Source organism: Periplaneta americana, chromosome 11 (assembly GCF_040183065.1).
Source record: "Periplaneta americana isolate PAMFEO1 chromosome 11, P.americana_PAMFEO1_priV1, whole genome shotgun sequence".
NCBI lineage: Eukaryota > Metazoa > Arthropoda > Insecta > Blattodea > Blattidae > Periplaneta > Periplaneta americana.
This window is the reverse complement of record NC_091127.1, coordinates 101,912,090-101,935,377: the sequence shown is the minus strand read 5'-3', so window position 1 is coordinate 101,935,377 and position 23,288 is coordinate 101,912,090. Positions and strand designations below refer to the sequence as shown.

The following is a 23,288-nucleotide window of genomic DNA, read 5'->3' as shown; positions in this document are numbered from 1 at the left end:
CAACGTCACTAGCAACGTCACACTGACGTCCTGCCGTTGTTGCCATGTTCTCGCGCTGGCAGGCGAAACGAGCTTCTTCCAGCAGCACGTAAATCAGTGATACGCGTCGACAGTGGTAAAATTTCATTCATATCCAATAGCAATCTCTCAAACAACACCCCATCGACTGAGAAAATCTATGCGAGAAGAATTTCTAGTCATCGTGAATGGAAGATAGTTCGATATTTAAAGCTTAATATTCTAAATTCGAACATGAATTCACTAACGAGTGTCCACATAATAAATAAACAAATGCATAAAGAAAAAATATAGTATTTGTCTTAAACTGCTAGATTAGTGCTAGAAATCATTCCGCGAACTCTTTGTTCGATTCCATGCGTTCACTGAAATGATCGATACTTAAGTTCGAGATGATCTGAGAATAAGGCCCGGTTGCAGAAACACCGATCAAAATATGATTGGCGATCAAGGAGGGTTTGATTGGCCATCAGTTCTATTTCTGTTGCAGAAAGAACAATCAGTGTTTGATCGGAAATCAGTCTTCCATCAGATTTGATCAACAGATTTTTGCTGGTTAAGTCACTGATCATCGATCAAGCAGGCTATTTATGTTGTTCTGTTTATAATGCAGTATTATATAGTAAATAGGCTAGTTATAGCGTAACAATATTGTTTTCGACATAATGGATTCTTCTGATGAAGAAATTTTAAATGAAAAAAAAAAATATTATTAAGAAGAAGGCGTTTCCGTGATAGACATGAATTGTTTTTATGTATAATGACAGAGAATTTGAGCAAAGATTTAGGTTAAGTAAGGATTCCTGTGTTTTGTTACTTTCAAAAATTGAAACAAATATATGCAGACAGATAAATCGAAACCTTCTACTTTCTCCTATGAACCAAGTTCTAATAATGCTGAGATTTTATGCTGTTGGAATTTTTCAGACGGTCTTGGGTTATCTTGTTAGGGTCCACAAATCAACTATTTGCCGAGTAGTTAGGAATGTTACGTATGAAATTGCTTTGTTATGGCAGGGTCTCATAAATCCCCAAACTTCAAACAGGGAACGATTTGAAATCCAGAGAGAATTTTCAGCCATGTCAGGATTTCCAAGAGTAGCCTAATATTGGTTGTATAGACTGCTCACATCCCCACCCAATCACCTGGTTGAAATGATGCCGAACTTTATCGAAATAGAAAAGGTTTCTTTTCTGTGAATATACAGGCAATATGTAGTCTACACCATCATTGAAATTCTGGAATGTTGTAGCCCGTTGGCAGGGTTCTACACATGACAACACATTATTTTTAATGAGTAGGTTACAAGCTCCATTTGTAAACAGAGAGATGGGAAATGGAATTATTTTGGGTTATGGAGGCTATGCATATTCCAATTTCTTGTCGATTCCCCTAGCAAATCCCACAACAGAAGCCCCCTCACTTTTTTTTTTGTTTCCTTCATTTTCTTTCACTATATTGTAGTCTATATACAAATAGAAACCGCCTGTTTCCTTTCTACAAAAAGCAACAAAACAGCAAAACATTCACTTGTTTTCCTAGTCACCGCCCACTTGATGCATTCGTTTTTGCGACTTTTAAAGAGCATCAAATTGGCTGTGGTTGCTAAATAGCGCTGTTGTCAAATGTATTTCTTTCTCAAATCAGCAATTAGTAAATCTAGACAAGTTGATTGGAGATTTACGTTTGTGCAACGCAATGAACAATCAAATAAATCAGACATCAACTGATTGGCGATCAGGGACTGATTTGATTTGCGTTTCTGCAACCGGGCCTAAGGATTTTTCTCGGAGGTTTCTCGTTCCGTTCGACATTACATATTTTATTCCACCAACACTGTTCATTTCATCCCATTCTTCATTTCATATAATTTAAATTTATAAGAATATGGTTTCAGGGTAAGATATTAAATCCCATGATACTACTAATACCAAGTTGGGACGTCCATCACTTATTGCTCCTCTGTGTAATATTTACTACTGTGTATTTACTGTGTATCCCTAACTAGAGAAGTGGTGAGAATACTCTATGGACATGGTAGGTATATCCGACATATCAAGAGTCTTGGTGCTGAACGAGGTTAGGTATTCGTCAGTAATTTAGTGACATCATCACACCGGTCAAAGGAGTTCGCGCGCGCACACACACACGCACGCACGCACGCACGCACGCACGCACGCACGCACACTTTTATAGCGAGTGGTTTACAATACATTGTTCGATATTCATCTGCCTCCTTGATAACAAGCGTAACCAAGGAAATAATTATGGAATAGAAGAAAAAGAAGAAGAAGAAGAAGAAGAAGAAGAAGAAGAAGACTGGAGGAAGCTCTCAGCAAATTTTAAAAGCGAGAGAAATGTTGATTGGAAATGTTCTCAAACAAATTAAGTAGATCTAAAGACAGCAAAGAATCAGATTCTGTTACCACCAAACAAACGGAAGACAGTTGGAAATAAGTGCTGCAGACTAAAATTCCATTAATGTCATTCCAAGAGACTGGAAGTCTGAAGTTGTGTTATGAAAAACACAAAGAAACATGTTATCTGGAAATAAAATAAACATAAAAATCTAACAAATATAACTATACCCTGTAACATTATAAGCATATTTTATAATAATATTTATACAAATCTTTCTCTGCAAACAATAAATATAAACTTCACTCGCCATTTTACTTCCGAAGTAGTATTTATTTATTCTGATAAAAATTATTTAGCTTCTGCTAAACTAAATCAACTATCTTGAACTGAGAAAAATTGCAAGTTAAATTTGATCTTTGATTAGTATTAGCAAACATCCAAGTTCAGTTTAACTATAGGCCTACATTAATTTCATTGCCTGATCTCTAATTATTATTTATACAACTCGCTGTAAAAAAAATAGGCCTAAATCTTTCTTCCCCGGGAATGAATTTAATTAGAGTAGTCTTTATATTTTTTAATATAGCACAAAAATTTGCCAATCAAGCAACCACTACCATAATTAGCAAATAGAATGACAGGCATTGCCTGGTGACATCTTTGTTCCTCTAGGCGTCTTCTAGTGATGGCTGAACACAACATGATGAAATGATTCAATCATAATTTCCACAACAGCGAAACCAACTCAACGTGCTGATTGCTGCTTAATTCGTCAGTCACAGATAATTAGGTACGTCATGTAGCATGCAACACTCCGCACACATCACACCACTCCTATCATCTAGAATTATCACCGGCAAGCACATTTACGAATCGTTAGGAGAGTGTTTAACCCTGCTTTACGTCGAATTACACCGACAAGAAAAGTATCTACAAACGTTAATATTTCGTAGCTCCAAATGCAAAGGAATGGAGTTTTATTTTTCGTTACAAAAGTTAAGCTATCCGTCTCTATTTTACATGTTGTAGCACTATTCTATGCTATTTTAAGAAGTATAGTTTCGGATCTCACGTTGCTAACAGGTTGCATGAACAATACACTTATTTAAAAATGTAAATTTGTACCTTAATTAAATGATTCCCAACCTTTTTTGACTGACGACAAACTTTACTGAACGCCCACGGTATCGTGACACACTTATTTGTTTAGTAATATAATAATAACAAGTAACTTCTATGTACTCTCGGACATCCAGTATTGTAGATATGTTGATGTTAATACGCACTCGACAATTTTAAAAAGCAAGCAGCAGCTTGAGTGACATTAGAGAAAAACAAAGGTATGTGTGAAAAATCCCAACCTATCTATGCTAGATGTCCGATGAAAGATTTTTAGTAACGTTTTTGAAAACTCACCTATTTGAATTAATGTGAAGTCTGAGCTTTGTGGATTGCACAGAGTTTGTCTATATGTGGTTGACAGGCCAACACGTAAATCATCTTCAAGATGCAGGAGTCTGTTTCTTTGTTTAGATTTCACTATTTGTATGGTAGAAAATGCTGTTTCCCACAAGTATGACGTTGAAAACGGCAGATCTAAATGTATTTTTAGTTATTCGGCACCATCGACTGAATTGACAAAACATTTCCGCATATAAGACACTCGGGATTTTGTTTATATTCATCTCCACGCCATATAAAACCACATAGCTGGTATCCATCACTACATTTACGAAACGCGGTGCGTTTTTGTGAACCCAGAAGAGAATTTTCGCTCACATTATTTGAATTAGCACTGTAGTCATCTAACCCAGAACTTGATTCAGATAGTCTTTTTCCAATTAAAAATTTGGCCATGTCAAAATATAAATAAAGCACTTGTGATAAAATAGTCGCACTATCACCCCCTCACACATACAGTACTGTATGTACTGAAACTGACCAATATAGTCGTATTCGGATTTTGGACGATTCTAAACTCTGTTTATTACTAAGTGGGAAGAGTAAACGAATTACTAAGCACTGTTGCAGGTGTTCACTTTCATTCTAATTATCGCCAGACAGAAAAATTAAACTGAGCATTGTTGCAGGTGTCCACGTTTCATTAGTAAAGTCTGTCTCAAAATAAAATATACTATATGAAAGACTTCGTTGTAAATAAAAAATGCGTTGTAAAGAGACTTTCTGGATGACATAACATTTATTTTTCAATTCCAAAATTTCGCGACACACTACATGGGGCTCGATACGCTGGTTGCGAACCATTGCCTTAATTCATTCTAAAACGTAAGGACACGCAGGTGAAGTGTTATAAGATGCTGACAGTACAACAAGAAACACTGGCATTGTTGTACAAGATAATCAATATTTAAACAGCATAAATTAAATGCTTACGCTCTGTAAAAGATTGTACCAAAATAGATAAAACACCAACGTAACGCATTAAAAGTATTCCATTTCACAGTTAATGACAAAATCGAATAACGGAAAGGAAAATTCAAAGATAATTTCTGCGCTATGGACACCTCAAGGATACACATAACATTCAACATTGTAAACCTAAATGGAAAACAGACGTAGGACATCTGAGGAAGAAAAGTTGCTGAGGTTGACAGGCGAAAAGGTAAATTTGATGAAGAATAAGCACCACAACATATTCATCACTACCATTAAGTTGTCGTCGTCATCTTCATGTTCAAGGTTGGGGCTCTTTGTTTCGTTTCGTCCTCACCATGCGAGAATTATGAACGAAGTTTTTGACATCCACAGGCAGCGGGTGTCTTCGGTGGAATGGAGCCACTGCATTCGAGGTTAGCGGATGGAAACCCGGACGAGAGTCGTGTATAACACTATGAAAACCATACATTCTTGAAAAAATTATCTAACATCTTCGATATTTATGCTATCTTCAAAAAAATTGGTACGCATGTTTGGGTACTTTCTTTTAAGATCTTTGTCAAAATAAACTTTTTCAATAGCTGTTGTCAACAAATTGTTCACAAATTGTTATAAATAATTTAACACATTATGATAAGAAATGCACCTATTCAACTTATTTACAAGACTTCTTTTGGCTTCATTTTCATGCACGTATTATCAATCTGAATTAATTATAAATGTTATAATAAGAATTATATTTAAAAAAATTATTATGAGACGATGCTGTTCAGTAACATTTACATGAAACAACGAATCAAAGTCAGGATAGGAGAAGTAATGTCAGAAGGAAGTGAAATAGGGAGAGGAGTACGACAAGGGTGCCCTTTATCACCTACCCTATTCAACATCTACTTGGAGGATTTAGTGAAGAACTGTTTTCAAAACATAGGAGGAGTGATTGTAGGAGGAAGAAGAATAAAGTGTGCAAGATTTGCTGATGATATGGCGATATTAGCAGAAGAGGAGATGATACTAAGGAATATGCTACTGGAGCTAAATGACAGCTGTGAGCAGTATGGGATGAAGATAAATGCAAACAAGACGAAGACCATGGTTCTTGCAAGAAAAATAAAGAAGGTAAACTTGCGAATTCTATCTGAGGCAGCAGACGTAGAGCAACTGGACAGCTTCAAATGCTTGGGGTGTACCATGAGCTACTGCCAGGAAGTCAAAAGGAGAATAGCAATGTCAAAGGAAGCTTTTAATAGAAAAAGGAGCATCTTCTGCGGACCTTTGGAGAAAGAACTAAGGAAGAGACTAGTGAAATGCTTTGTGTGGAGTGTGACACTGTATGGGGCAGAAACATGGACATTACGACGAAGTAAAGAGAAGCGAATAGAAGCATTTGAAATGTGGATATGGAGAAGGGTGGAGCGTGTGAAGTGGACAGACAGAATAAGAAACGAAGCTGTGTTAGAAAGAGTGGATGAAGAAAGAATGATGCTGAAACTGATCAGAAAGAGGAAAAGGAATTGGTTGGGTCACTGGTTGAGAAGAAACTGTCTTTTGAAGAAGAGTTCAGGGCAGAAAAAAATATCAGATGATAGACGACATTAAGATATATGGATCATATGAAGAGACAAAGAGGAAGGCAGAAAATAGGAGAGACTAGAGAATGTTGGGTATGCAGTGAAAGACCTGCCCTTGGGCAAACTCTATGAATGAATGAAGAATGAATGAATGAATGAATGAATGAATGAATGAATATTCTGATAAAATTACCTCATTCAAGATACATTTTTCAAATTTCGGTATGGGATATAGTTAGAAAACTAATTGATTCATCTAGGTATGTATAATACAGTAAAAATCCAGAACAATATATAATACCTACACATTTCTTATGATAATGTGTTAGTTATTTATAATAATTTATGAACAATGTTTTGACAACAGTTATTGAAATAGTATGTTTTGACAAAGCATCTTAAAAGAAAGTGCCATAATATATATGCACATCAATTTTTGTGAAGATAGCATTAAATTATAGGTGCTAGACAATTTTTTTCAAGAATGTATAGTTTTCACAGCGATATATGTTAATACCCCTTAAAGAACGATGAAATCCTTAGCATGGCTCCTTCCGGGAAGCAAGTAAAGTTGGAGGGCTAGTACCATAAATTTACGGCATTTACAAGAACTCTATTCCTGATAGAAGCTCTACGCAAAATGTGTTAGTTATTTCTCAATCACGTTGAATATCGTCGCTGAACAGTCTCTGTAGTTGAAAGCAGTTATATCTTCTATTACAGGTACTACAAGTAGCGGAACTTCCTAGTGGTCAGCAAAGCACACGGCCACTACTAACAGAGAATGAATGCATGACGAGAGACACGTTACAAGGCTCTATGAGAGAGAAATGGATGTCCACTTTCCTACTGGGAACCCTAATCCGCAGATTTTGCAGCTAAAACAGAGTCATAATGAAGGATCTAATTTTGAACATTATGAAACCTTGGTGCTTTTAATGTTGATAAAATTATTTAACTACCTCCATCCAAAATCAATAACATAATATATGTTGTTGTTTAGTCAACTGTCCGGAGACAGGTCTGAACCTCACAAGGCCTAATTGTCATTATTGTTCTGTTCATTTAATTTGATATTTCATAAAATGTGTTTAGCACTACAAGTTCCTTTTTAATTAGGCCTATGTGCAAATATGATTTTCATAATCAACATACTTACAGGCTATTTAAATAAAGATAGTTTCCTGCATGTTCCGCGTATTAAGGGGTTAGGTACAGCTTACAGCAGTAAAGTTTTTGGAAATAGCCTATTCAACATTTTTTTCCTCAATTAGTGTATCTCGTACAATAATGAAAATTGGTATGTGTAACACACTGTCCTTCTTGTATATGAAAAAAAAATATATATATATTTTTACGATTAAAAAACATATTTATATATATATATATTTTTTTTTTCAAAATTCAAAATGGTGGCAGTTTACTGTGAATCATGAAGCGTTTCCCTCATAACTCATAAACTCATTTACTTTCTCATATTCTCTCTCTTTCATTTTATTGCTGAAACTCATGTTTACAATATCATGTTCCTTCAACTACATTCCTTAATAAATAGTATTTTTTTATTTTGTGTTACAAGACAATAAGTGATATTTGATCATTTCTCTAAATTAATTTATTTTTATCAGACAATCTATCAAAGATAGAGAAATGATCTTGCATCACATTGTAGATATGACATGCATAAATACACATACAAATTTCATCACAGAATGTTGGATACTTTTTAGTTATGTGGGAAAAGCCTCATCACTGCACAGTGAACTGAATTTTGAAAAAAAAAAAAAAAAAAAAAATGCAAATATATATTTTATTGAATCGTAAAAATATTTTTTTTTTTCATATAGCAGGATAGGATTTTACACATACTAATTATCATTATTGTACAAGATATAGTAATGGAGGAGAAAAATGTTTAATATTTCCAAACTTTTACTGCTGTAAGCTGTACCTAGTCCCTTAAATAACGTTCCAAACTACTGAATTTGATAACTAACATTAAGAATGTAACATTTTTAATATATGACCATATTATTAGTTAATGTTCTAGATAATACAGAATGCAATAGTAATATTAACTGACTTACAGTAAATATCACTGTGATCCACCTAATGCAACAGTAAGACCTACTCTTAACAATTAGGCCTACTCCGCATATGTGTTCGACTAACCGTGCTCCAACTGCGTCTGTGGCTCAAGTACAAAACGCCTGGTCTTCCATCCAGGCGGCCCGGATTCGAATCCCGGCAAGGTCGTGACGGAATTTGTGGTGTGCAAAGTAGAAGTAGTTTGGGTACTCCCCTTTCCCTCTATCGTTCCACCAACAATCTCCACCTCCCCCTCATTTCAACTATCCTCCGCAACAGTAAAAATACAATAGGCTGGGGCAGTATGGGTTTCCGATGCTGATATAGAAAGGGCATAGGGCTCCGGACTCCTGAAGCCTATTAGGCTACTCGTACGCGGGCGGTATTCACCTCTATCGGGGGCCGAGGCAGAATAGTCCATCTGTTAGCGTCGAATGACCTGGAAGGGATTGGGCCTCCGGTCCCCTAGGGCTTACCAGGCTGCTCGTCCGCGAAACGGGACCTGGCTTTATAAAGGGTCCATCTGTCAGCTTCGGATTCACGAATGCCACCTGTAGCGCTTTGACAATCATCGCATATATAGGCCGCAAAATGGGCCAAAGCATGACTAAGTGTCGGACCTCTTCCGGGTCCAGCCCTTGTAAAGCCAGCCAGCCGATCCTGTTCCAGCCTGTTATGTTGCAGCTTATTTATTTCAGATATATATATATTAGTGTTGTGGGATTTAATCGATCAATTTCTGTTGTAAGATTAATCGATCAAAAATAATTAACCGAATAATCCAGTCGATTAAAATTAATCGGTTGTAGTTGATGCTAATTATTATTTTGTTAATACAAACTCGTACTAAAACTTCCGACAATATTTCTCTCTCGGAAATTGCTTACTTAAAAGCACACTAGTACTATTATTTTCTAACTGTAAACAAGGTAGCGTAGGGAAACTCTTTGCACAAACACTTCATAAAGAGACGGAGATATGAGGACAGTGACCTAGTCTACCCCTATTGAAAGTTGAAACACAATGTGAAACCCTTATTGAGTTTTATGGTTTTCCAAGAAAACTTCCACCTTGTTGTAAGCTCATCTTTCTAGCATATGAAATACATACTTTTCTGGGATTCGTCCCTCCCATCCGTTATAAAAATAGCCATGTCTATACTGTGTGCAATTGGATCGAAAAACAGAAATGTGAAGGTCCACCATAACTGTGAATTGTAAAGTTGAATGACAAATAAATATCAATATCAATACTGTGTGCAAGTGAGAGCGTAACACTTTTCTTCTCTTTCTAAAATCTGGTAATTCGATTACAATAGGGGCCAGTCTTCTGTTTCGACCGCTGTACTTTTGCAGTTGTAGTTTCTGTACTGAGCTTGTATATGAAGACTGTGTGTTTAGTTTGATAAAGAAAAAAATCTGTTTTCTGTGGTTTGTGAAAAGTGTAAACTCCATTATGTCATATGAGAATTTGAGAGGTAAACTCGGTGAAACGTTTGGATTTAAATTGAACGACCGTGGAGAAGTGCTTGACAGAAAAAAAAAGTTTTTTCGTGTTTATTGATGCAGGAAACATTGTTACTAAATGTAGAGCGACACTTAATTCGAGCATGTGAATGCACTTACATGTTTAAAATCATGGATGAAGCAGTATTAACTAGGTGAGTCACACTTTTTGTTATTTATGTTTGTCTCAAAAATTCCCGGAGCAACTGATACAATAAACTATAAGCCTCATAATACATATGTTAGTAAGTAATTAAAATAGTTGTTTTGTAATATAACGATACCAAATATACAGATACACAACATTTAATGCTTATGTTTATCACCGAACACAAGTTAAATTGAACAATAATTGTGTATTATGGTATATTAAAACATTTTTTCAACTCCATCAAAACTCGATTAATCTAATATACTGCCAATTTATTCGATAAATACAATATTATTCGCCACCATATTTGTTATGTGTTGCCTTAAACTTTCGTTTATCAAGAATACAGATCACTTTTATGAACAGTTTTACATTATGAGGTACTGTCATGTATTATTTTAAGAAAGAATACCATGTCTTCGTTATAAACTGTGAAATAACAATTCGTAACTCCTCATCTCAAAAACACATTAAATATAAAAAAAAAATCTTTTTTTCCTTTCGCCCTCAGTGCTTCAGCCATTAAGGACGGTTTTTACTTTATAGCACATGAAGACTGAGAACCGATGCGGTAAGAACATTCCTAAGGATTGAAAACAGACTATTGAAAGAGAATCAGAAAGGTCTAAAGAACCTAAGGTTTACCATTAAAATTACTAAAAAATGAATGGTTGTTACTTTTGTGAAAATTTATCAATCAAAATAAATTTCCCCCCGAAACGGAGTCGTATCACATTTCCACAAGACAAAAATAAATACAGTAGAACTTGGTTATAGCGACCTCGTTTTGTGCGACACCTCGCCTATAACGTCAAATATTCTGTGGTCCCAACTAATTCGCCATAAGACATATGCTTTTCTACCTTGCTTAATACGACAAATGTATATGCGTCTACCTCGCATATAACGTCATTTTCAACCTCAGTTTGGAATACAATTTTCTAAGAACCAAAGTATTTTAAGAAATATTTTTCTGAAATCTGGCAAATCCTTTACTGTTCTGGAAAACAGCCTTGGTACGCCCACTTCCTAAAGTAAATTCACCTACTTCTGCAAAAGACTATAGGCCAATCTCCATTCTTCCCGTTTTATCTAAAGCTCTGGAACGCATCATTCATAAGCAGTTGTCAGACTACCTAATAGAATTTAATCTTTTAGACCCTTTACAATCAGGCCATAGCACTTCTACTGCTTTGTTGAATGTTACTGAGGACATACGCGCAGCCATGGATAAACGACAGGCTACTGTACTAGTTTTATTGGACTATAGCAAAGCCTTTGATTCTGTTGACTTCGATCTACTATTGACTAAACTACAAACGCTACACCTTTCTGATAGTGCTATCACCTGGATGTACTCCTACCTTACTGGCCGCCAGCAGCGTGTCATATCTAATAATCGTTTCTCATCCTGGCGTACTGTAGACACAGGAGTTCCTCAGGGATCAGTATTAGGCCCCTTGCTCTTCTCTATTTATATAAATGGAATTTCCAACTCATTTAAGCACTGCAGATATCAAATATATGCAGACGACGTTCAATTGTACATTTCAGCCCGTCCCGACGCACTAAACGATAGCATTAATAGTCTGAATGAAGATCTTGATTCCATCTCTTCCTGGTCTCAACAATTTGGGCTTAACCTAAACGCATGTAAATCACAGGCTATTCTGTTCGCGAACCGTAGATTAATTCCTGAAGTCAACGACCTGAATATTCCACCTGTGAAACTGAATAAAACAATCATCCCGTTTAGCTCTACCGTAAAAAATCTCGGAGTACATTTCGAATCTAATCTAAATTGGGATACGCATATTAAATATACATGTAAGAAGGCATTCTCTATTCTCCATTCACTAAAAAGATTGTATCATTATCCATCTAAATTAAAACAGACGCTGGTACAGACACTCATTCTACCTCACTTCGATTATTGCGACGTTTTGTTCAGTGATCTCAGGATTGATTCCGCTCAGAAACTACAGCGTGTTCATAACGCGTGCGTCCGCTTCATTTGTAATGTTCGATACTATGATCATATCTCACCTTCTTTCAAGAAGTTATCATGGCTTAGGTTACATGAGAGGAGAAATCTGCACTCACTTTCTCTCTTATATCGAATTATGCACTCTTCATCCCCCTATTATTTATTCGCTCGATTCATACTCTCTCTCGCTATCATAATATTAATACTCGAGCACAACGCGATAACACGCTAGAAATTCCACTTCACGCATCGTCTCTGTATTCCTCATCCTTCACTGTTGCTACCTCTCGTCACTGGAACTCTCTGCCGCCTGAAGTCAAGGGCTGCCGAACATTGAATTCTTTCAAATCCAAGTTAGAAAATTCTCTTATGACGAGTTGCCAAACTAACTTACTATTATGACAAGTGTTTTATTGCATGTTTCCACGTATTCACATTTTTTTATGTTCTAATGATATTCAACTTATTTTATATTTTTGTTTTCATATTTTCCGATAATGTTATATCTCTAATGTGATAAGTTGAGCTATATATAATCTTAATTTTCCTTATTGTGTGTACTTAGAAATATTGTATTCACTGTATACTTTGTACTGCACTATTTTATTACTACTATTAGTATTATTATTATTATCATTATTACTATTCTTCTTCTATTATTATTATTATTATTATTATTATTATTATTATTATTATTATGAATAATTGTCTTTTTTTTTTTGTATGCCTCATTTATTTTGACCTGCTGTTCACATATTATTATGCTTTTTTCTTTCTTTCTGTATGTTATATATTATGTCTGATTTCTTCTTATTTGTTGTTTATTTTTTATTATTATTATTATCTTATTCAGTTTTGTGTGTAAAATTGTAGTGTAATTTGTTAATTTGTAGTGTTTTTGTAACGCAATCTTTACTCCTGGTTGAGTGTTAGAGAAGGCCGTATGGCCTTAACTCTGCCAGGTTAAATAAATCATTATTATTATTATTATTATTCTATCATAGACCAGGCAGATTCCCCATCCCATTGTAACCTTTCCGAATTCATGCGGTATTAATGGTACCTGCATGCGGTTAGTTTCGACACGAAGTTTTCACTAAGTGCACGCATTTTAACGCAGTATGGCCACTAAAAGGAGTGAGTGACACTTTAGAAGCCATTAGAATTGTGAACATTTCTATGAAGCTAGAGGAGGGAGTATGAAGCTAGGAGAAGGAGCAGTGAAATTCCAACTGAAATAATGGACATAGAATTTAATTTAGAAAGAGTATATTGGGCAAGTAGGAGACAATAGAGTAAAATGACTGATTACTTCACTCCTCAGTAAATAAGTTTGGTGAGTAATGAACAAACTGTTTTAATACAGAATACTGTATTTATAATTGTAAATGTATTTTATTGTGTTCATGGTATGCTTAAAAGTGAATACATAAATCTAAAATAAGTCTAATTAACAGGGAAAGGATTTATATGTAAATACATATTTACTTATAAAGCTAATATAATTTATATTTTGCATTATCTTTATGTTTCACAATGTGTAGGGTTGAAAAATCCTACTTTTATTTTCCATATTTTTCCATATTTTAGAGTTTAGTACATATTTTCGTTAATTTCCATATATTTTCCATATTTCATATAAAACAGTCCATATTATATTAGGTTTAACAATAAAACAAAACAAAATTCCATTAACTTTTAAAAATACATTTCAACAATAGAGATTTAAACACATGTTCAGTAATCCCTTTAACATCAGAGTTATTTGAAAATTAGCAGTCCTATCAACAATGGGAAAGTAAGTTACAAAATTGTATTAATTTAATTTAAAATTTTTAACAGACTTCAGTTGTGCAGCTCAACAGTTAAATGCCAGTCAGAGTACACATAGGTTCAGTTTTGTAAATCATACTATAAAGACGGTAAATATGCCAAAAGTACGTCATTCAGTCAATTTAAAATCAAAACTAACAAGTTACATTTCAGAATTTAAAGAAGATGGTTTATCAACTGACAATAAAATATTATTTTGTAATTTGTGTCAGTGTGCAGTATCATCTACACAAAAGTTCCTGGTGCAACAACACATTACAACTAGTAAACATCAGGCCAACAAACAACTAAATTCCAAGCAGAGACAATTGTTTTTAACACAACCAACAACATCGAATGTAAGATCTGAGTTTAACATCGACCTGTGCCGTTCTCTCATCTCTGCTGATATTCCTCTCTACAAACTAAAGAATAAGGTCTTCAGGGAATTCCTTGAAAAATATACTCAACATACAATCCCGGATGAGTCAACACTTAGGAAGACGTATGCTCCATCCATCTACGATGAGACAATACAGAAGATAAGAGATGAAATTAAAGATAGTTCAATTTGGGTTTCCATTGATGAGACTCCCGACAAAGAAGGTAGACTTGTTGGTAATGTAGTTATCGGTTTGTTAAGTGAACAATATTCTGAACGAATTCTTTTACATTGTGATGTTCTAGAAAAGTGCAATAACAAAACTATAGTTAAACTGTTCAACGAAGCTATGGGTATCCTGTGGCCAAAGGGTATTATGTACGATAATGTGTTATTCTTTATTAGCGATGCTGCCCCTTATATGGTCAAAGCTGGACAAGCATTATCTGTTGTATATCCTAAATTGACTCATTTTACTTGTGTGGCGCATGCATTTCATCGTGTGGCAGAAGTGGTCAGAGACAATTTCCCTAAAGTAGATTTGTTGATTTCATCAGTGAAAAAAGTATTTCTCAAAGCTCCCAGTAGAGTTAACGTGTTGAAAGAAATGTACCCTGAAATTCCATTGCCACCAAAGCCAATTTTAACTAGATGGGGTACATGGCTAGAAGCAGTTGAATATTATGCCGAACATATAGACTCTATTAACAATGTTCTCCTTGCATTGGACTCTGAAGATGCAGTCTCAATTGATACTGCGAAAACAGTTACCTGTGACATAAGTGTGAAGAATGACTTAGCTCACATTCAGCATACATTTTCATGCATCATAAAAACGCTCAAAAGTCTCCAAAATAGGCACCTTTCACTATCTGAAAGTTTTGAAATTATAAATAGTACTGTGGAACAACTGAATCGTGGTAGAGGTAAAGTTGCAGATGCAGTAAGAGCTAAGGTGGACACTGTACTTTCAAAAAACCCTGGATATGAAGAACTACAAAAGGTTGTTGCTGTGATGAGTGGTGAATCAACAGTGAAGATTAACTTGGACTTATCCCCAGCAGACATTGTGAAATTGAATTATGTACCAGTTACTTCTTGTGACGTCGAACGCTCTTTTAGTCAGTATAAATCTATCCTCAGAGACAATAGAAGAAGATTCACTTTTCAGCACTTGAAAGAAATGTTTGTAACCTATTGTTATGGTAACAGACAATAAAAATTGTGTTTTGTTGAAACTACATTGGAAGATAAGGTACGTCCATTATATTTTTTGTTTAGTTTGATTAAAATGTACCAATATTTAACGTACATAGTCATTTTTTTATAATTTTAAGTCCATATTTAATTCCATATTTTGGTAAAAATCCATATTTAATTCCATATTTTGGTAAAAATAACTACATATATATTTACATATTTCATATATTTTTAGTCCATATAAATCCGTTCCCTGCTAATTAAGTTTATTATTTTTCGTTTTCCACCTCACTAGACTGATAATATGAATCTCGGTTACTACGACACTCGTTTATAACAACATAATTTTCAAGGTCCCTTGGATGTCGTTATAACCAAGTTCTACTGTACAGAAAAAGAAGAGGGCTTATTGGCCACCGGCCTAACTCAAATGGTAGGCGCATTTTTCTGCTGATCCGAAGCTGCGATCGGACGTGGTTTCGATACTCGTCTGGGGTGATACTTGATTGGGGTTTTTCGAGTTTTTTTTCAAACTGTAAGTCAAATGTCAAGTAATCACATGGAGTACTCTCGGTCCCATCTCGCTATCACCAATAGAGACGGCGCTAAGTAACATAGTAGTAGTTGATACAGCCTCGTTAAATAACAAATTTACTCTTGAAGCCGATATTGATGCTGCTTTTGATAGTGGTGGTGTAATGGTGATTCTGTTGTCTTTGTCCATAAAGATGGAAACATGGAATTCCTGTCATCAAATTTCACGTAAAAATATTACAATTCGCTTGTATTTAAATTAGGTCCTAGAAGGCTGGAAATTTTCCTGTAATTATGCCGCCGATGAGGATATTACAACTCCCACCTGGGTTTTCTCCAACCCAGTTAATCACCTCTGTCTTTAACATACAAAAATACAATATGTAAAGCTATTTTCCCTACATTTAAAACGTTTATTAACCTATTAGCGTTAGCCACTATTTTTTAACTTTTTCCACACGCCCTTATTCGTACATTTTTTTCTGTTCTCTCCTTATCAACTCTCGCTCTTGCTATACCCAGTGAAGAATATGGCAACGGTGAAATGCTTTTCCATAATTTATTCAGCGTCTTTCTAGTATGCTTATGAGCAAAGCAGACAATTTTCGTTTCCTTACACGATTGAAACAGCCTGTCCAAAACCTATCTCACAACTTCTAGAAACTCCATTCACAGACTATGAGCTCACGACTTTATGATTTGAGATAAGCAAAGGATTGCGGAATAAGTATAGCATGGAATAGCTCAATCTTTATCTTTGTTTCTATAGCACTTACAGTCTTCGGAATAGTCTGTTAACATTTTTGCAATGCTCCCGAGATTCGAGGATTGAAACCTGATGAATGTGGAATTTTTAAGGACGATGAAACTATAATACTATGGCCCTCTTCAGGAGGAAGTAAATTCGAAAGAAACTTGTCGTAGATATGTGACAAAAAAGGATCATATAGCTTAACGAAGGACAGAATAAAAATTTGCTAGTCATTTAAGGGATTAGGTACAGCTTACAGCAATAAAATTTTGGATATGTTCAACATTTTGTTTCCTCCATTACTGTATCTTGTACAATAATGAAAATTAGTACCTATGTGTAAAACACTGCCCTTCTGCTATATGAAAAAAAAAAAAATACTTTTACGATATAAAAATTATTTACATTTTTTTTCAAAATTCAGTTCACTGTGCAGTGATGAAGCGTTTCCCACATAACTCAAAAACTATCCAACATTCTGTGATGAAATTTTTTGTTTGTATTTGTGTATGTCATATCTACAACATGATGCAAGATCACTTCTCTACGCTTGATAGATTACCTGATAAAAAAATAAATTAATTTTAAAAAAGGTCAAACATCAGTATTTTCTTCTAACACAAAATTTAAAAAAATATATATTTATTAAGGATTGTAGTTTAAAGAGCATGATATTGTAAACATGGATTTCAGCAATAAAATAAAAGAGAGAGAATATGAACAAGTTTACAAGGTTTTGAGTTATGAGAGAAACGCTTCATCACTGCACAGTGAACCGCCACCATTTTGAATTTTGAAAAAAAAAAAAAATATATATATATATATATATATATATAATTTTTTTTGAAGTCGTAAAAATATTGTTTTCATATAGCAGAAGGACAGTGTTTTGTACATAACAATTTTCATTATTGTACAAGATACAGTAATGGAGGAAAAAAATGTTGAATATTTCCAAAAGTTTTATTGCTATAAGCTGTACCTAACCCCTTAAATGGCACATAAAAACACAACTGTGCTTAATAATCATACTGCCAGATCATCGAATCAGTCCACTGCTATGGAGTAACGGTTTAGCATCCCTGACCGTCAACCGAGAGAGTCCGGGTTCAAATCCTGGTTGGGACAAGCTACCTGGTTGAGGTTTTTTCTGGGGTTTTCCCCTCAACCCATTACGAGCAAATACTGGGCGAATTTCTGCGTTGAACCCGGGACTCATTTCGCCGGCATTATCACCTTCATCTCACTCAGACGCTAGATAACCATAGCAGTTGACAGAGCGTCTAAAAATAACCAATTAAAAAAATCATCTAATCATTGCGAATAACGCATTCCGGCTGTGAGCCCATTACTGGAGGCTAGTGAAATTTGAACATAGGGTAAACTGTATAGTGATTGACCACTTAAGCTAATGAATAATAAAACAATGAAATAGCGGAAAACAGTGGTAACTTATTAAGAGAATTTTAAAGGCATTGGGTCAAGTGAAGATTCAGAAACAAATCAAAATCAATAAACAAAAGAAAAAAGAAAATTTTAATGCAAAGATAAATTAAATAAACACAGCAAGTCCACTTTTACAGTTATTGACCGTCTACTGCACAGTTATTGACCACACGCTTATTAGTGATTGACCGTCTACTGCACAGTTATTGAATACTCATTTATTAGTGATTGAACAACACATTTTCACAATTTTCACTTTTTTCTTGTCTGTTTCGTTTCTCTTCTTCTGATCTTTCTCATTAAGAACTATTCGCCACCGGCGTAGCTCTGTCGGCAAAGGTGTTTGCCTGCCGATCCGAAGTTTCGTTCGGGCGCGGGTTCAATTCCCGCTTGGGCTGATTACCTGGTTGGGTTTTTCCGAGGTTTTGCCCAACCGTAAGGCAAATTTCAGGTAATCTATGACGAATCCTCGGCCTCATCTCGCCAAATACCATCTCGCTATCATCAATCCCATCGACGCTAAATAACCTCGTAGTTGATACAGTGTCGTTAAATAACCAAGTTAAAAAAATAAGAAAAGAACTCTTCTCGCTGCCTTTTCTTTCATTTCTTATTCGCTTCCTTTCTTCTCTTGCCTCTTCTTCCATTTTTCTCTTTTGTGCCTTATCAGAAGCAAGTGTGTGTCATTTCTCTGATGTTATTACAAATGGCTTCACCCAGCACTGGACGAGGACCAAAGAACACTTTTCCTTCAACGGGATATTTGTTTCTGGACGCTAAGGTTGCTTTTAGGACACCAAACTTCTTGGCAGCTTCATTTAAATCAAATCCACTGCGGACAGGTTCTGTAGCATTTCGTAAAGCTTCCCCTGTATAATGCACTTTACCTGGCTTAGGCATTATAATATAGTATCAGCCCTGTAAAAATCCCCATCATTTAACCGATAACATATATAGAATTGGAGCAAATTGGTCATTATTCTAACAAATAATTTATGAACGACCAATCACGTAGTTTGCGGACATACACTTTATAGTGATTGACCACGGGGCATTTTTATGTCATATAAAAACTTTAACAAAATAATATTCTGTGGACGGAAACCTTATACCTTTTCTCACACTGTGAGTGTAAAAACGAGCACCAGAATTTATGTATCCTTTGCAGAATAAATAAATTATTGTGTGCATTATTCTTAGCAATTTCTCTAGTTACTTACACTTGTTTACGTTCAGGTGCATTTCCAATCGATTTCAGTCCTCTCAGATAACAGACACTAACTCAGTGGGATGAACAGCGACAACTAACCACAAATAGGGGTTGTTACTAGAGGTATATGCAGCAAAAAGTGAAATCACGATCGTGGTTTATTCACAATATACTTGAAAAAAAGGAACCGGTCAATCACCGCATACTGGTCAATAACTACCTAGTTTACCCTACTAATAATTAATTAATATCAGTATTGATATTAATGCATAATAGTTACTGTATGTGTTGCTTTGTGTTGTGGTTACAGTTTCAAAATTATAGTCAGGTAGGCTAAGTGTAAATAAATATAACATATTTCATGTGATACATGTCTTGGGTAATCGATAGAAATACCATTTCATATTTTAATTAATTTCTTTCGTGTTTAGACTTATTACAATAATGGAGAAAATATTCTAAGGCATACATTTAAAAGTGGCATTCGTTTTCGGAATTCATACTAATCATTTCACGTGATCAAGCAAAATACATTTTTAGGTTAGGGCTCGTGAATCGTAAACTGTTTAATCAAAGCAATGAATTTCATGTTGTCAGACAAAATACATTTTAATAATCTACTAACTTAGTAGTTAGTAGATTATTAAAATGTATTTTGTCTGACAACATGAAATTCATAATGTGCGAGAGGTCCAGAAAAAAATATACTCTTTCACAATTTATTGAATCTTTTAGGAAACACCTCCCCAACATAAAGATGAGAGGTGGTAAATAAGCAAGACATTGTTATTGTTAATACTATATTATTATTACAGTACATGGCATTGTGTGATTTTATCCTCCTATAGTGATATCTAGTATTAGCTGGCAACACAGAAGAAACGGCCAAATTCTCTTAGGACTTATTCTTACGTGATCCTCAGTATACCTGGAGAAACTGGAAATCGACCAGATTTCACGTTTTGAAATTTTCTGAACACGCTATTTTTTTACACTGATATCCATGTACTGTACGTGATTTTCAACCGAAGTCGATCACCACTCACTCCTACCTTGTTTATGAATCTTAAGGACATGTCACGTAACAGCTGCTTTATTCAAAGCAGATCGATATATCATGCAATGGTTGCATCTTGCCCTTTTAAGCGATATGTCTGAAATGCTGATTTGGGGAGAAATAAGCTAGCTTTAGGATTAGGTAGATGTATGACAATCACACTCCATTGCGTCCTCAGAGGCGTAGATACAAACCAGCTATCTTCCTTTCAGAAACTCGTTCGCAGTAAAAAAGGAAAAAAAATACATCTCTGATTTAGAACTGAATTCTACAAAGTGATTTCCCTTGAGAAAATACGCGTCAATGTCATTTCGTATGCCCTCTTTTATACTGCCAATTGTAGTGATAAATTTTTCATACACAGATGTCTGCTTCATTAATTCAACCGACTGCCAACAGGTGGCGACACGAGTAGCTTCAACGACTGCGCGTTGCGAGGCGCTGCGATTGCCGTTGTGTTAACTATTCCATATAATTAACGGCAGAGCATCAGATCCTACTACATGCTCGTATAGCTGAAATAATAATAACAATACTGTAGCCGTGCCAACAAATTTGTCACTATGCAATCAGAAATATTGGCACAACATCTAGGAAACACCAACTCTATAACTATCGTTCGGAGCGGCGACCATTTTGACAGGTTGGACAGTTACAATTGTTTAATATAATATAATATAATATAATATAATATAATATAATATAATATAATATAATATAATATAATATAATACAGGTCTACTTAATCTCTCGATAAACTGAGTACCAGGTCTTTTCGGGGGGAGGGGGTATAAAAAAAGGTCGGAGAGTGTGGTGCTGACCACAGCTCGTTCTAGTGACGAAGACCAGAAAACGTGGAATTCTACCTCCAGGTCCTCCATACGCTGACATGGCGTCTAATGAAAATACTATAATCTAATAATACATTGTACTATAACATATGGATATATAGTAAATGCGTCTCATCCTTGTGTTTTCACGCACAACAGTTTTGCGTCATACTGACTACAAGATTGAAAGTGTTCTTAAAATTAGATAAATATGACGATAATGAGGTATTATTATCATTTACATGCACAATCTATTTTTAGTTCAAGCGCACCATTTACCAACAGGTTGGGTTTCCATTTTGAGACTGGTTGAAACTCCAACTAGTCCCAATGGAATTTGTCGAAGGCAAAAATAGTATTTGGGCAGATTTTCTTGAAGTACTTATTCCCCCTACATAATTACATAATTTTCCCACAAACTACCTAAAAAAAACCGTGGCGCCAGTGCCGTGCAGCCGACTGCTGGCCTCACGTTCACATCCTTCCGCTAAGGTGAACGATCATCCAATCAGAAGGGAGATATCGTGTGATTAGCAAAATGATCTCCTCAGCCGGCATACTAGTTGGTTTTCGTAACCGGATTTCGCTATAGTTGCAAAGCTGTTAATTCCGGCGTGACTCCTCCTCTTTGCTTATGCCTTAGATCAGTGGTTCCCAAACTTTTTCAGCCACGGAGCCCTTTTTGAAGCAAAAGTTTCTCGTGGAGCCCCAAGACATGTTTAGTGTTTAGTTCTATCTGTATATGTTCTATGAAGCATAATACACACGGTATGTATACGAAAGTATGAATAATAATAATAATAATAATAATAATAATAATAATAATAATAATAATAATAATAATAATATATAAAGGAAATAATAGTAAAAAATAACTGGAGACAATATTATTTAAATGTACAAAATGATAATTATAAGTAGTACCGGTAGTTAAGATATGTAAAAAATGTTAAAAGGTTACATTTACACCCGAATTAATGTGCGGAATGTGCCTGTTTCTTGCGACAGAGTTTGTCAATGTCCGATGTCACAGTCAGTTGAAGACGCATATCGCCTTCTGCATCCAAACGAGTTCGATATTATGTTTTTGTAGCCGTGTACTTCGAAAAGGCCGTTTCACAGAAGTATGTAGTACCAAAAGGCAGTAAGATCAATTTAGCTTTTGATCTTAATATCGAAAGATCCTCCCCTAACTGAACCCAAAATTCGGGAAGTGGTTTGCTTTTAAATGATGCCTGACAGGCTATCCGAAACCATGTCTATAAGGACCTTATATTCTGTCGCAGTGAGGGCTGATGGTTTTGACTTCACTGAAAATGGATCTACAATCCACTCATATTTGTTTCGAATCGATTCCTGAGTTTCCCTTGGAAAGTATGAATTCATATTTTGCAGAAAATTGTCAAGGTGCTCTTTTATTATTGCTATGAATGAGTTATTCATTGTTATGTTATTTTCTTCTGTAAAGTTTGAAGTCAATGAGAAACATGTCAGATTCTTATTCTAGACTCTTTCCATGCAGAACGATATTTTTTTTCTTCAGTGCGGCAATTTTATCATTAGCATTGAATATAGTTTTCTGTTTCCCTTGTATGGATGTGCTGAATTCGTTATTTTTTTACAAAATGTGTGCTAAGTAACATAATTTGCACAACGATTCCTGATCATTCAAATAATCTGCTTGCAAACTCTTTTGGTCATTCAAAACTAAAGACAACGCTTATCAAGCGACAACTATGTGTAATAAACAGGGAAAGGATTTATATGTAAATACATATTTACTTATAAAGCTAATATAATTTATATTTTGCATTATCTTTATGTTTCACAATGTGTAGGGTTGAAAAATCCTACTTTTATTTTCCATATTTTTCCATATTTTAGAGTTTAGTACATATTTTCGTTAATTTCCATATATTTTCCATATTTCATATAAAACAGTCCATATTATATTAGGTTTAACAATAAAACAAAACAAAATTCCATT

General features: G+C 35.0%; 1 protein-coding gene across 2 annotated transcripts in view; it reads right to left on the bottom strand.

Annotated features, from left to right (window-relative positions):
• lilli (AF4/FMR2 family member lilliputian) overlaps positions 1-23,288 on the bottom strand; it is a 1,088,977-nt gene that overhangs the window by 551,628 nt on the left and 514,061 nt on the right. The gene's annotated exons all lie outside the window — the stretch shown is intronic.